Here is a 12,269-nt window from a genome sequence, read left to right as displayed (position 1 = left end):
AAGCTTTACTTCCAGCGATTTCTTCAAGAATAAAAAAACTTTTCAAATCTCCCTTTGCCCATAGTAATTCCTGCTGGAGACCCTCTTCATGTGGGTCCCCAGAGGGCCTGGCCAAAAGCTCTCTCATAGCCTGATCTACTGCCTTTTGAAGTCCTGCAATCTTACGTTTCCTTTCTTTGTGAAGATTGGCCCTATATGCCACCACCCGTACCCTAAAAGTGGCCTTAAAAGCCACTCAAACCAAAAAGTCTGATGCCGTATTCACATTTTCCTTTAAAAAACACATTATAAAATCACAGGTTTCGGCAATCTATTTTTGGTCCGAGAGCAATGTTTTATCAAAGTACCACCATTCAGCGGTATGGAAATAGTTAATTGTCTTTTTCAACCTCCCCTGTTACTGTCATGATGCTCACTGTGAAGAATCTTCAGAGGTATGGATTAAGCCGGTTCAAATTTGAAATACTCACCAGTTAAACTTCAAAACTTTTGGGTAAATGAACTTCAGTGCCAGCATCTCCTGTCCCTCCCATTATTTAGTCAACACAGCTTCTAAGTCCTCCCAGTCCTTCACCAGCAATTCGCTTGCCTGAAATTATTTCTTCACCTGACTCATATTACTCGTGTTGTGCAATCAATTTACTAAAGCCAATCATATACTCCGCAACATCATCTTAAGGTGACCCTGGCTTTGCTTCCTATCGTACTATGATTAAAGTGAGTGAGCCACACAATATTTGCCCAAACAAACATTTGAAGGGATTTTAGCCTACACCCTTTTGTAAAATTACTCGGTAGGAGAAAAAGACATGCTGCAGGACCAGATCACACTTTTTTCCAAGATTCTGTGACAGATTTACCATCATTCTCCAAGGGTCCCATTCAACATTTCCACCATCCAATTGATTTGTGGGTGGTGTGCCATGGAGAAGAGGTAGGGTACACCAGTTTACTCTCTCATGTATGACAAGATAAAGTATGTTAGCCAATTGTAAATCACCATCTTAGGAAATCCATCCTTTGAAAAGATCCTTAGAATTGCGCTTGCTAGTATCTTTGGAGTCATTCTCTTCAGAGGTACATTCTCTGGATACCTTGTGGCATGGTCCCCCATATGCAAGGTTTACTTGTTGCCTGAATCTCTGGGTGGGGCTGGGTGTCAACCTAACTAAATATGTTAGGTCCAACAACCTCAATAGATCTCTTACAACTGGCAGTGGCACTGCTATTGGTGCCTTGGTCTTACCTCCTGAGATACAGCTCAATTTGAAAGTAGGGCAGGTTGTACAGAAATTATCTGCACATTCCTGGACAGTAGAACAAGGTGCAGCCTATCCGGGGCCTTTTTTATGCCCAAAGGTCCTGCTCAGGGCACCTTGCTTTTCTCTCACTCCAACACTGACCATCAACTATGGCTTCCTTTCCATTGATTACAACCTCAACTAAACTCAGCTCAACTCAACACAAGTCAATTTAACTCAACTCAACCCATCTCATCTCAACCCAACTCAACTTAACTTGATTGCATGTCATCCCAATAGAATATATACCCTGTGTCATTGGCACTAGGAATAATCTCATTGGGTTTGAATTATACACTCTCATCATAATCCTATAGTACCTATATCTCTCTGGGTAGGAGTCTTCCTCCCAATGATACCATTTTTTAACTTAAACCCCATGGTATTTGGATGGATACCCTTAAGCACATTTGACTCCTTTTCCCAAATTCACCTTGCTATTAAGTTGGGTGCAATAGGGCCCTCTTGGGTCCCCTCACCCAAAGTCAACACTTGCTAGGATGGGTGTAGTTGGAACAGGGTCTTTCACCCAACAGTCCCTTTTTCAATGGCCCTTGTTGTGACACCTATACAGTCACTTTGGGCATTGATTCTGACGATACCTCCTTCTGTTCCTGATTTGTGACTCAATTCCTTTCTTTCCTTTGTCATCTCTTGGGAATTGTTGTGGCCAGTAATGTCTGGTTTTGAACCATTCAGTTCAAAGTGCATGTCTCCCTTTATTTTAAGCCTTGCCACTCCAGCCCTTTGATCACCTCACCACATGTCAGCTTAGACTGCAAGGTTCTCTGGATCCCTTTCAAATTGGACAGATATTGTTTAGGTAGGATATAGCCCTCCTCCAAGAGTTGCTCTGCCAGCTTGTTAAGGGCATGAAAATCATTGACCTCTGTGAGGAATTAGGTTGTTGGTTGAGGGGAGCGTAAGACCTCCTCAAGCAACAGACACAATCCCTGTCAGAGAGAACCACAAAAGTCACAACATTTCCTTGTGCTTGACCCTCTGGTAGCTTGGCACAAAAGCAGTTAGGCTTAACTTATAGGCAATGTGTAAAGTATTTATGCAGCACACAAACAGTGATAAAGTGATAACACACTGCAAAAACATTCCAAAACAATTCAGGAAAAAATAGTAAATTTTTATAAATTATTTGACACCAAAATGACAAAAATCTGATTGGTAGAACCTGAGAAATGCTATTTTAAATGTTTAGGTAAAAATAGTGCTTCAAGTCACAAAGTGCCAACTGTGGTAGCACCAGACTGGGACGAAGTCACAAGTTCAGACCAACCGTGATGTAGCTTGGGCCAGATATAAGTACCGGGTTAGGACCTCTGAGGATTGTACCTTATGTCCGTGAGGCAAGGAGTGTTGCTGGGCTCTACGTCAAGTTGCATCGTGCTGCATCAGTTCCCAATGAGGTCCTGCAAGGGCTGCGCTGCAAGGTTTGTATTTAGTTGTATTGTTCACTTCAGATGGGGTGCTCTGAGTGCTTCGATGTGTGGTTCATGCCAAGTTGCATTGCACTTCATGGTGGGGAACTGACGGGACTGTATCAGTTTGCATCAGCTCTGATGGAGGCCACAGCTGGCAGAGCACCGTTAGCCCCATTTTCAAAGGTCCAGGACTAGAGATGCACTACCTGATGGGTCAGGACTATCTCAGGCATGGTTCTTAATGGTTGGAGCCTTTTCTGTCCCAGAGGTTCTGATCAACAGAGCAGTCAGTTAGCCCTTGGAGTCAATCTAGAAGTCCCGGGTTCAAGAGGATGTGCAGGGCTCAAGCAGCAGGGTAGACCTCTGGTGGTGGAAAGCAAGCTTCAAGCAGTAGAGTGGTCCTTCTTGGTGCAGCAAAACAGTCTTATGAAGCACAATCCAGGTCACAGCAGCAGGTCATCCTCTGAGAGTCCTTCCACAGGTCTGGAAAGTGAACCGAAGAGTGGCCTGAGGGTCTCCTTTTTATACATGGTACCTACTTTGAAGTGGGGTCAACCTAAGGAGACCTCCCCCTACAGACGTGTCTGGAATTTCCTGCCACCCTGCCCTGACTCCAACCTAGCTACAGGGAAAAAAGGCCTGGGTGAAGTTTATTGTGTGTGAGTAGAGCCCAGTCTATTGATGTGTAAGAGGCGCTATGCACAGCTCCACCCCCCATCCTGCCACTGATAGCCAATTCAGGCATTCCTTGTCTCTTTATTGTGTGGTGACTGTCTGGGAGCAATATATAAAGTCCAACTGCCCCTCATACTTATTCATGTGACCCAGAAATAGTCTGCAGGCACCATATGGTTGGGACAAGGAAATGCCAACTTTATAAATATGACATTTTCAGAACTGTGACTTAAAATCCAACTTTGCCATTAAAGAGGATTTTAATTTACAACACTTCACACACCAAACTTGAATATCCTACCTTGTCTTAATCTAAAGTTAGCAATAAGGTTGCCTATGGTTATCCTATTGTAGAGGTATGCTGCACAGTAGTGAAAAATGAATTTGGGAGTTTTTCACTACCAGGCCATGTAAAACTTAAAAGTACATGTCCAGGTTTTTAATTAAAATGCACCTTGCCATATGACTGTCTAAGGCCAAATCTAAGGGCAACATATGTGTAATAAATTGAGAGTTTTAGGCTTGTTAAGGGGATTATTTTGACAAATTGAATTGGAAGTTTAAAACTGCTGGAAGGTTGCATTGGCAGGCCTGAGACACATTTTAAAGGACTACTTAGGAGGGTATCACAATATGTTCTGCAGACCATTTAGTAACATTCAAATTACAGACCCTGGGTATATGGTGTACGAGTATGCAAATCAGAAGCAAGACAATATTACCATGTTTTAGGGACGTAAGCACAAAGTGCACAGAGTCCTAGGGCCAACAAAACAAATTCAGACAAATAGAAAGACTGGCAGGTCTAAAAACCTTCATCCCATTCGCCCACCCATTCATTCTGCAGCATACCATAAACACAAGTTTCCTTAAATCTCTAAAAGTCCTGGGCTAGGCTCAGCCCAAACAACCTAATCAAAGCTTCTTTCATGTTCTCATAGTTCATTTGATCATCTACAAGCAATCGCTTAATGACTGTTGTAACTTCCATTGGCAAGAGACTCATTGAACTGGCTGCCTCGGACACATCATTGAAAGCCTGTGCTCTACAAATGATAGCTAAGTACACAAAGCATTCCAAAATGTCCTGACCTTCCAGCTACATATGCGCATATCCTTTTGAAACTTCAGCAGGTACTCATGTGGAGTTAGAAGTGGAATCACCTCTCTCAAATGTAACTGTCACTTCTACCATCCTGAGCATTTCCTTATCTAAAGGTATCTTTTCCTTCACAAATTCTCTCTTCTTTTTGCCTTTTGATTTCCTCATTTCCTATCTCCTCTTGATCACTCACCTAATGCTCCTATCTCTCCTCTCTCCTCCCTATTTTCTTCATTTCCTGATGACTAAATCCCAATTTTTCCCTCTCTAACTGTCATCCTTGTCCTCTACCTCACTCTTACTCTGGAGAGTAATCCATTTGTAAAGCGCGAACAATCACCCGTAAGGGTCTCTAGGTGCTGGGGGCCGTCGGGAAGATTAAGCAAGCTATTGCCCAGAGTCACATTGTGCTGGGCTAATCTGCCGCCGGCGCCAGGGATCAGACCGTGATCCCCAGATTCCGGCGTCAGTCGCCCTGGCCACGGCGCCACACTCGTCAAGTGCAGGCTCATGGTTTTAGTCAGATTTAACTCTCCAAGAGTATACCTCCTGAAATTGGTGAAAATCGTATCCTTGAAATTGAAAGTGTGTGGGGGGGGGGGGGTGTCTCAGGAAACCAAGAAAGCAATTGAGGGGACACCTCTGGTCGAGTCTGGGATATATTTGCGCTAATGGGGTTACATAGCCTAATACCACATCACTCCCTCCCTGGGTTCCTATCATGGTACCCTCCCCTGAATGCATCAAACTTTCTTATCCCCCATCCATTCTCTCTAATTGGTCCTTAAGAAAACCAACAACTATTTCCCTAGCTTTATTTCTGAGAGATTTCCACCCTAACTCTAAAGAGACATCCCTCAACTGGTCTAAGGTTAGGATGCCAAGGTCTACTTCCTCTTAACTTGCATCTTCCTATACAGTATGCAGGTAATATTGTGATCAAGCTGAATCTTTTATGTTTAAGAAAGCTGGAAATTAAACTTGTACACCTCACACTGCTTACTGCACATTATCAGACCTCATTTCGGGGGCCACAGGACTGAGGGTACTGTCTCCCACATGTGGAAGTTAAAGTAATGTGTCACTCTTGTCCTGGGGTCTGTTCAAACATGACTCTGTAAATCTGGCAAGTACAACCCTTTCTAAATTTGACTCCAGGTAGCAAGGGTGAGCAGTTCAAGACTTCTCAAAGAGATAGAGTGGGCATAAGAACTTAGGGGGATATGCATCATTGAAAATACCGGTTGCAAAGGGGCAGATTTCCAGAGTCTGCCCCTTTGCGACCGGTATTTTTGCATTTGAGATGCATCAACCCAAATGCAAATTCGCAATTTAGGGAATCGCAAATTTTGCGATTACCTTAATTGCAAATGCATTTAGGGAATCACAAATTGCGATTCCCTAAATGCAATACATGATGCACTTCAAAATGCGATTTCCTGCAATCGCAACTTACCATCAATTTCAAGACAATGGTAATTGGAGAAAAGTTTGAAAAAAAAACAAAAGTGCATTTTTCAAAGTGCCATGCTGCGCACACACATGCCCTTGGGGCATGTGTTTGCGCAACATGTGATCACATGCCAATTTCAGGGGTGCATCAGGGTGGCCTTTTGGCCCCCTTGCACCCTTAAAATTGCATGCGCAATTTGCGAGTACCTATTTGTTACTCGCAAATTTCGCATACAATTCCCATTCATTACTATGGGTCTAATGAATGGGAAGCTAGTACTTAATTGCGAATCGCAATTTGCAATTCGCAATTAAGAAATAATCTAGGAATCGCTAATATTTTAGCGAAACCTACATGCATAGGCAATTGCGATTCCATAATTGCAATTCCTTAATAATCACAATAATGGAATCGCAGTTGCCTACATTGATGCATGTGCCCCTTTGAACTCAAAAATTGACCAGTAGACACTATTACTTCAATGACCAGCCCATGCTTGTCTTTTAGTAAAAGTGCACACTTTAATTATACAAGAAAACTAATTACTATGCATTCTACTGACATTCAAGAATACAGGATTAAATTACTTGTTGTCTGGTGGCTCAATACTTAAACAATCCATACGATGGCCACATTAAAATGTGGTACCGTTACATTGATGAAGTTTTTATGCTTTGGCGTGGATCGAAAGAACAACTTCTGGACTTTTTTAATTGGATTAATCAAAGAAACAGCGATATTCAATTCACGCTGAATTACAATAAAACGGAGATGAATTGCCTAGATCTAATGATAAGACACGAAGAAGGAAGTATATACACGACCTTGTACAAGAAGGAAACAGATAGAAATACTAAACTCCATTTCTCTAGTTTCCATCAACGCAACCGTAGAGAAAATTTACCCTTCAGTCAGTTCTTAAGAATTAAACGTAACTGCAAGAAGAAGGATGACTATTTTGAAAATGCCAACGCCCTTAAGGTGAAACTAATTGCCAGGAATTACCCGAAGAAGATCCTGAAAAGAGCTATGAAGAGAGCTTTGTTTGTTCCCAGAGAAACATTGCTAACACCGAAAGCACGAGAGGATGACCTCCCCCTTGTGTGTATTACCACGTTTTCAGGCTGCACCAATGATATGAAAAAATAGTACGAAAGAACTGGTCGACCGTTAAATCCTTGGTCCCGTTACAATCACTCCCAATCTTTGCACTTAAGAAAAACCAAAGTCTAAAAGACAAATTAGTACATGCGAATACAGAAAAGAAGAAAAATACTCAACCTATTCGCACAATGCTTTCCCTACCACCGATTAAAGGTCATCGTAAATGTGGGAATTGTTCCTCATGTGACAGCACAATAGAAGGCTCTCTCTTTACTTATGGCAACAAATTTGTGAAACATGAAGCATTTACGAACTGCAACACACATAATGTAATCTATGGTGCTATTTGCCGCCATTCCGAAACTATATGTAGGCAAAACAACCCAAGCTATCAAAGCTCATATGACCCAACATCGCTCTAGAATTAGATGCGAAATCATGAACGCACCTATGGTCTCACACTGTCTAGAGTGTCAGCACAGTCCAAGTGACATCAAGTGGACCGTGATAAAACATGTGTCTGGAGGTAATATTGATAGCCTTCTGTCTAGATTTGAAGCTAAAACGATAATGTATCTGAATACAATCGACAATGGCCTGAACGAGCTCAGTGAGATTAATCACTGGGTATGACTGCTGCTCCGAGTTAGTTCCTCTTTCTGCCCTGTCCTACCTTTTATTCTTGTATGAGGGGGGCTAAAACTAGTCTTAAGGTATCTCTCTGAATTTTTTATTAGATTTGTCGACTATCATTGAGTGTTATGCATTTATGAAGGTACATTACCATGTTCAAACACCTCTTGAGCATTGTTGTTATTGATTTATTTGTTCATGACAATTTGTTGCCATGCTTCGTGAGATTTATGCTGATCAATTCCAGTTTTACTCAATGTGTTTGTTAGATGTCAATATGCAAGTGTGTGGCACTCGTCGCTGAGTACAATATACCTTTAATTTTGCTATGAGTAGCGTCTATCTCCATAGTAACTGTGGGGTCTCTCGCTGTGTCCCTGTAGTCCCTCCCCGCGGTCATTTAACCCGGACATACTTGGTAGTTCCTTTCGACGTCACGCTAAGACCACGCCCACATTGCAAAATTAGGTGAACGGCTGTAACTGTGGCAGTTGACCTCCGCCTGCACTTATGCCGGAGGAATAGAAACCGAGACGTGCTGCGCCCTACCCGCGAGGTATCAATACACAGCCCCAATTAATTTGGAGTTCCGGCCAAGACAACACACGAACCCCCGTTCACTGAACAAAAGGTAATTCATCCTTGATGTCTCCTGCATGATTGTTGTCCACGCGATTTGGGCTCCGAGAGGGTCACTCGTACCGATCTGAGCGGTTGCTCCCCACAGAGAGGTGGCGGGTTTTAACATGTTCTCCCCCCCCCCCCCTAGTATTCGGTAAGCTTTTAATTCACCTCTCCATTTTGGAACACCCTAAAAACGATTCGGTCATAACGTGTGCCCATTCAATCACCTCGTTTTCAGCATAACACTTCAAATTAGGTGCACACCCGTCACCATGGTCTGTCTCACCCAGCACCAGCATGATGGTCTCAAAATTCTTTTTTTGAATTTCATCTTTCTATCTGGCTAGATAGTAAAGCAACATTAGGAACTTTATTCTCTTTAGTTATCAGATTTTTTTCTCCTTTTTTCCTTCCCCCCTTCCTCTTTTTCTTAGCCTAAAAAGACTCAGCTTTGACTCAAGAAGCCCCGGACTCTGGTTCTTATTTACCGCCGTGATGGTAGGTAAGAACAAACGCTGTAACTAGACACTCCCTTCAACTTGTAATTATTCTGCACACAACTACCCTTGTAAATAAATACACCTGATCAGTACTCGTGTTCTTTATATTTAGATATCACGAGTCCTTCGTATAAAAACTCATTCACCCTGATGAAGACCTCCCATAGAAGAAGCGCCACGCAGAAGGTCGAAAGGCGTTGGTAATCTTACGGTGGAGGCGAGCCTTAAAGAACCCAGATAGAACCATTGTCAAATTACTTTTGACCAACCTCCATAGAAAAAATCCCTCTCAACGACAGGGCTGTGGATCTGGTTTCCATATTATGAGGCTACCTCCTCTTTTCTTTGGCACTAAATAAAAGACGTTCGTACTGTGAGGACTCTATGACAAAGAGTCCCCGTACCTCTACTCAAAGAAAAACGTAGGACTGTTTTCATGTATTTTCACTCACCGAGCCTTATGAATATAAATGTATAAGTACTGTCCAATTGTTTTTTCATTTTGCGTCTAGCTGTAAGTTTGTACAGATGTAAATATTGTCTATTTGTCCTTGTATTGTAACGATTGTTACAGTTGTATGTCAAATTGTTTGAAACATTTATTCTAACGTCCAAGCAGGTGTTGCACAGGAACCAAAAGTCTTCATGAAAGAGTTTAAATAGTCTTGATTTGTATTTAATTACTGTCCAGGGATAAATAAAAAATCCATCTGGCTAACACAAGTATGTCATATTGATGGTGTCAGAGGTACTCGTATTTTTCACTTCAATACTTAAACTGAGCACCAGATCCATTACGGCTACAGCAAGCAGGGGAGCAGAGGTAAAAGTAGGTTCTAAGCAGGGACGGGACTTTTGACGGAGTGAGTTTCCTTTTTTCCTCCACATCTGTGGATACGGTCGGATGCTTAATCTGATGGAACTCTGTCTCCACGTTAAATCTTCAATGAGTTAACAATGTCTCAGTATTTTCCCTCGTTTGTTGCCAGTGTGTGACTACAAGGCCTCCCTCTCTTGCCCCTGTGGTAGCAGGTGCCTCTTTTAAATACGGTGAGTAACTCTTTTACACAGTAGACGAATTTGTACATTGCAAACCTCAAAATAATATTTACATGAGAGAAACCTAGAATGTTGTTGTATATGTGAGTAAACCTTTATTGAAGTTTGTCATGCAGATAAAGACACGTGTGGAAATTCACGCTCAATCCACTCATTTTTATCCTTCAACATTTTTTGGGGTGAGTGAATACATATATTTGGGTACCACTGGGATCACAAAAAATTGGTCATCCTAGTATTGATTGGCATGTATTTTGCCTGGGGACTGCACTGTGGAGTATCAATGCAGTGGTAAGTCAACTGCTGGCTTTAGAGCTTGAACTACAGCCTGTACTTCTGTACCATGTTTTTTTCTTACAGATAATTCCCTCAAAAGTGGCAGCAAGTATACGCCTGTCTTATATTTTCTTCCGCATGCAAATTGCAAGCACACGTCATTCACTTCTTCGGTGGAAGTGACTTCTTCGCTACCCACCCTGACAAAAGCCCAGGACCTCACACAGGCCATTAGGTAAGGGCTGAAACATGTTGCCGTACTAGGGTCATAGGACCATTACATCCTGTATTTCCATATACTATTTTTAACCTTCCCTCCCACCCCGCGAATAAAGGACACTTTTAGAGTGGGTCAGGAATTTTATCTTTAAAGTTATGCCCCCATACACCCAATCTTCGTAAGTGCTCCCTGAAATATGGTTAAGCCCACCCCGACCTTTAGGAGTTGGGGTGAACCCGATGATGAAGCATGTTGCTACTAGAGTGAGTGAGGGTTATTAAAAGAAAAGGGTTATTTTTCCTTTATACACACAACAGTGGGTCCTATGCCACCTGGCGTACCCTACCATTTCACTTTTTCCAAAGAAACCAGCCCGGTTCCGGAGGGGATACTTTTGTTTTTTGAGCATATGTCAGGGAAGACGTATCCTGTGCATGCTCTTCATTGAGGACCTCTCTACCCTCCTAGGGTCCCCATCCGGGATCCCTAACCTTGTGTATAAGGACCAATTGATAGATGCCCGAAACCCTGTGGAAAGTGCATGTTTGGAACAACTTGCCACTTTACAATCTTGAGCCAGGGAGTTTAGCGGACTGTAATCCAAATACTGTGCACCACCTACCTGAGGATGATGTGTAATCGGTGACAATCGATTGTATAAAATTGACAGATTATGTTTATTATGGAGTGCTGGGGCCCTTTTACCCCACTGATATAAAATCACAAGAAATCCACACTGTAAATTAAATAGGCTCTATTACAGATTAATGGTCTATTCTAATACAGATTATATGAACAAACATTTTAACAACAATAAACATAATGGTTAAAAATAGGTATATGATACATGAATATATTAAAAAGAATGGTAAAGATCTTAGATGGTATTCATTGAAATAAATCATTGATGGAATAACTCTGTATTGGAACACTTCTCTTTCTTGCACTTACTGAACTTACTTCAACACTAAAATGCCTATGCAAATTTCATATATGGCTGTTGATGTACATACCTCTGAGACATTGCAAGATGCTTTCCAAACTGCTACAACGCTTTGCTTTGAGAAGTGAGGTCACAATCTGGCTCTATTAATCGTGTTCTCTGTTCGGAAAGCACAGACAGCCCTTGTTCTGGCAGTGTACTGTCCTCAGCTGGAATATATGCAGCTTATTTGTCTTTCCCTAAAACATTTGAAGATGTTCTCCCTTAAAGAAGCCTTTGCATCAGATGTAAATACTATTTTCGATGTTATGAAGAAGTAAGACATTGTGATTTGTGTTGTAAAATGCAGGAATTAGCATACAAATTCGGGTGAACATTTACCCATAAATCACTATTAATAGATTATATGTGAGCTGTTAGTACACCATAAAAGCAATGTGATAATTTTGTGGAATGAAAGCCTCTATAAACATAATAATGAAAAGCAAAATGAGTAAATAAATGCTATGAGGAGCATATAAGCATTAAGCAGGAAAGAAAGATGGCAATAGCACACACTAATTAGGCGTTTAGCCACCAGCTGATTAGAAGGGGAGTGTAAGAAAATGCTTCTTTTTGCTCCATTTATTTGGATGGTTGTTGCTGGCTTTTTGACTGTGCACTGGGACTCTGTAACCAGAACCTAGTGTTAGTGCTCTGACCTTAAACAGGTTGCATTCTTCTCTACTACTAATTGGCATATTTAACTTACCTACAAGCCATTATTAAATGGTATATTAAAAGAATGTCCATCGCCTGTAAGTGTCACAAGCAGATTGTAGGACATATTTTGGCACCACTAAAGTGACAATGCAAAATATGACTGTAGACCTGACTCAGTACCCTGGCTGTGAGTGTTTAAACTGCCGATTTGATCTGTCCAAAAAAACAACAACTTTCGGTA

The sequence above is a fragment of the Triturus cristatus genome, chromosome 10 (assembly GCF_964204655.1).
Source record: "Triturus cristatus chromosome 10, aTriCri1.1, whole genome shotgun sequence".
NCBI classification, from domain to species: domain Eukaryota; kingdom Metazoa; phylum Chordata; class Amphibia; order Caudata; family Salamandridae; genus Triturus; species Triturus cristatus.
Note: the sequence above shows the minus strand (reverse complement) of the source record.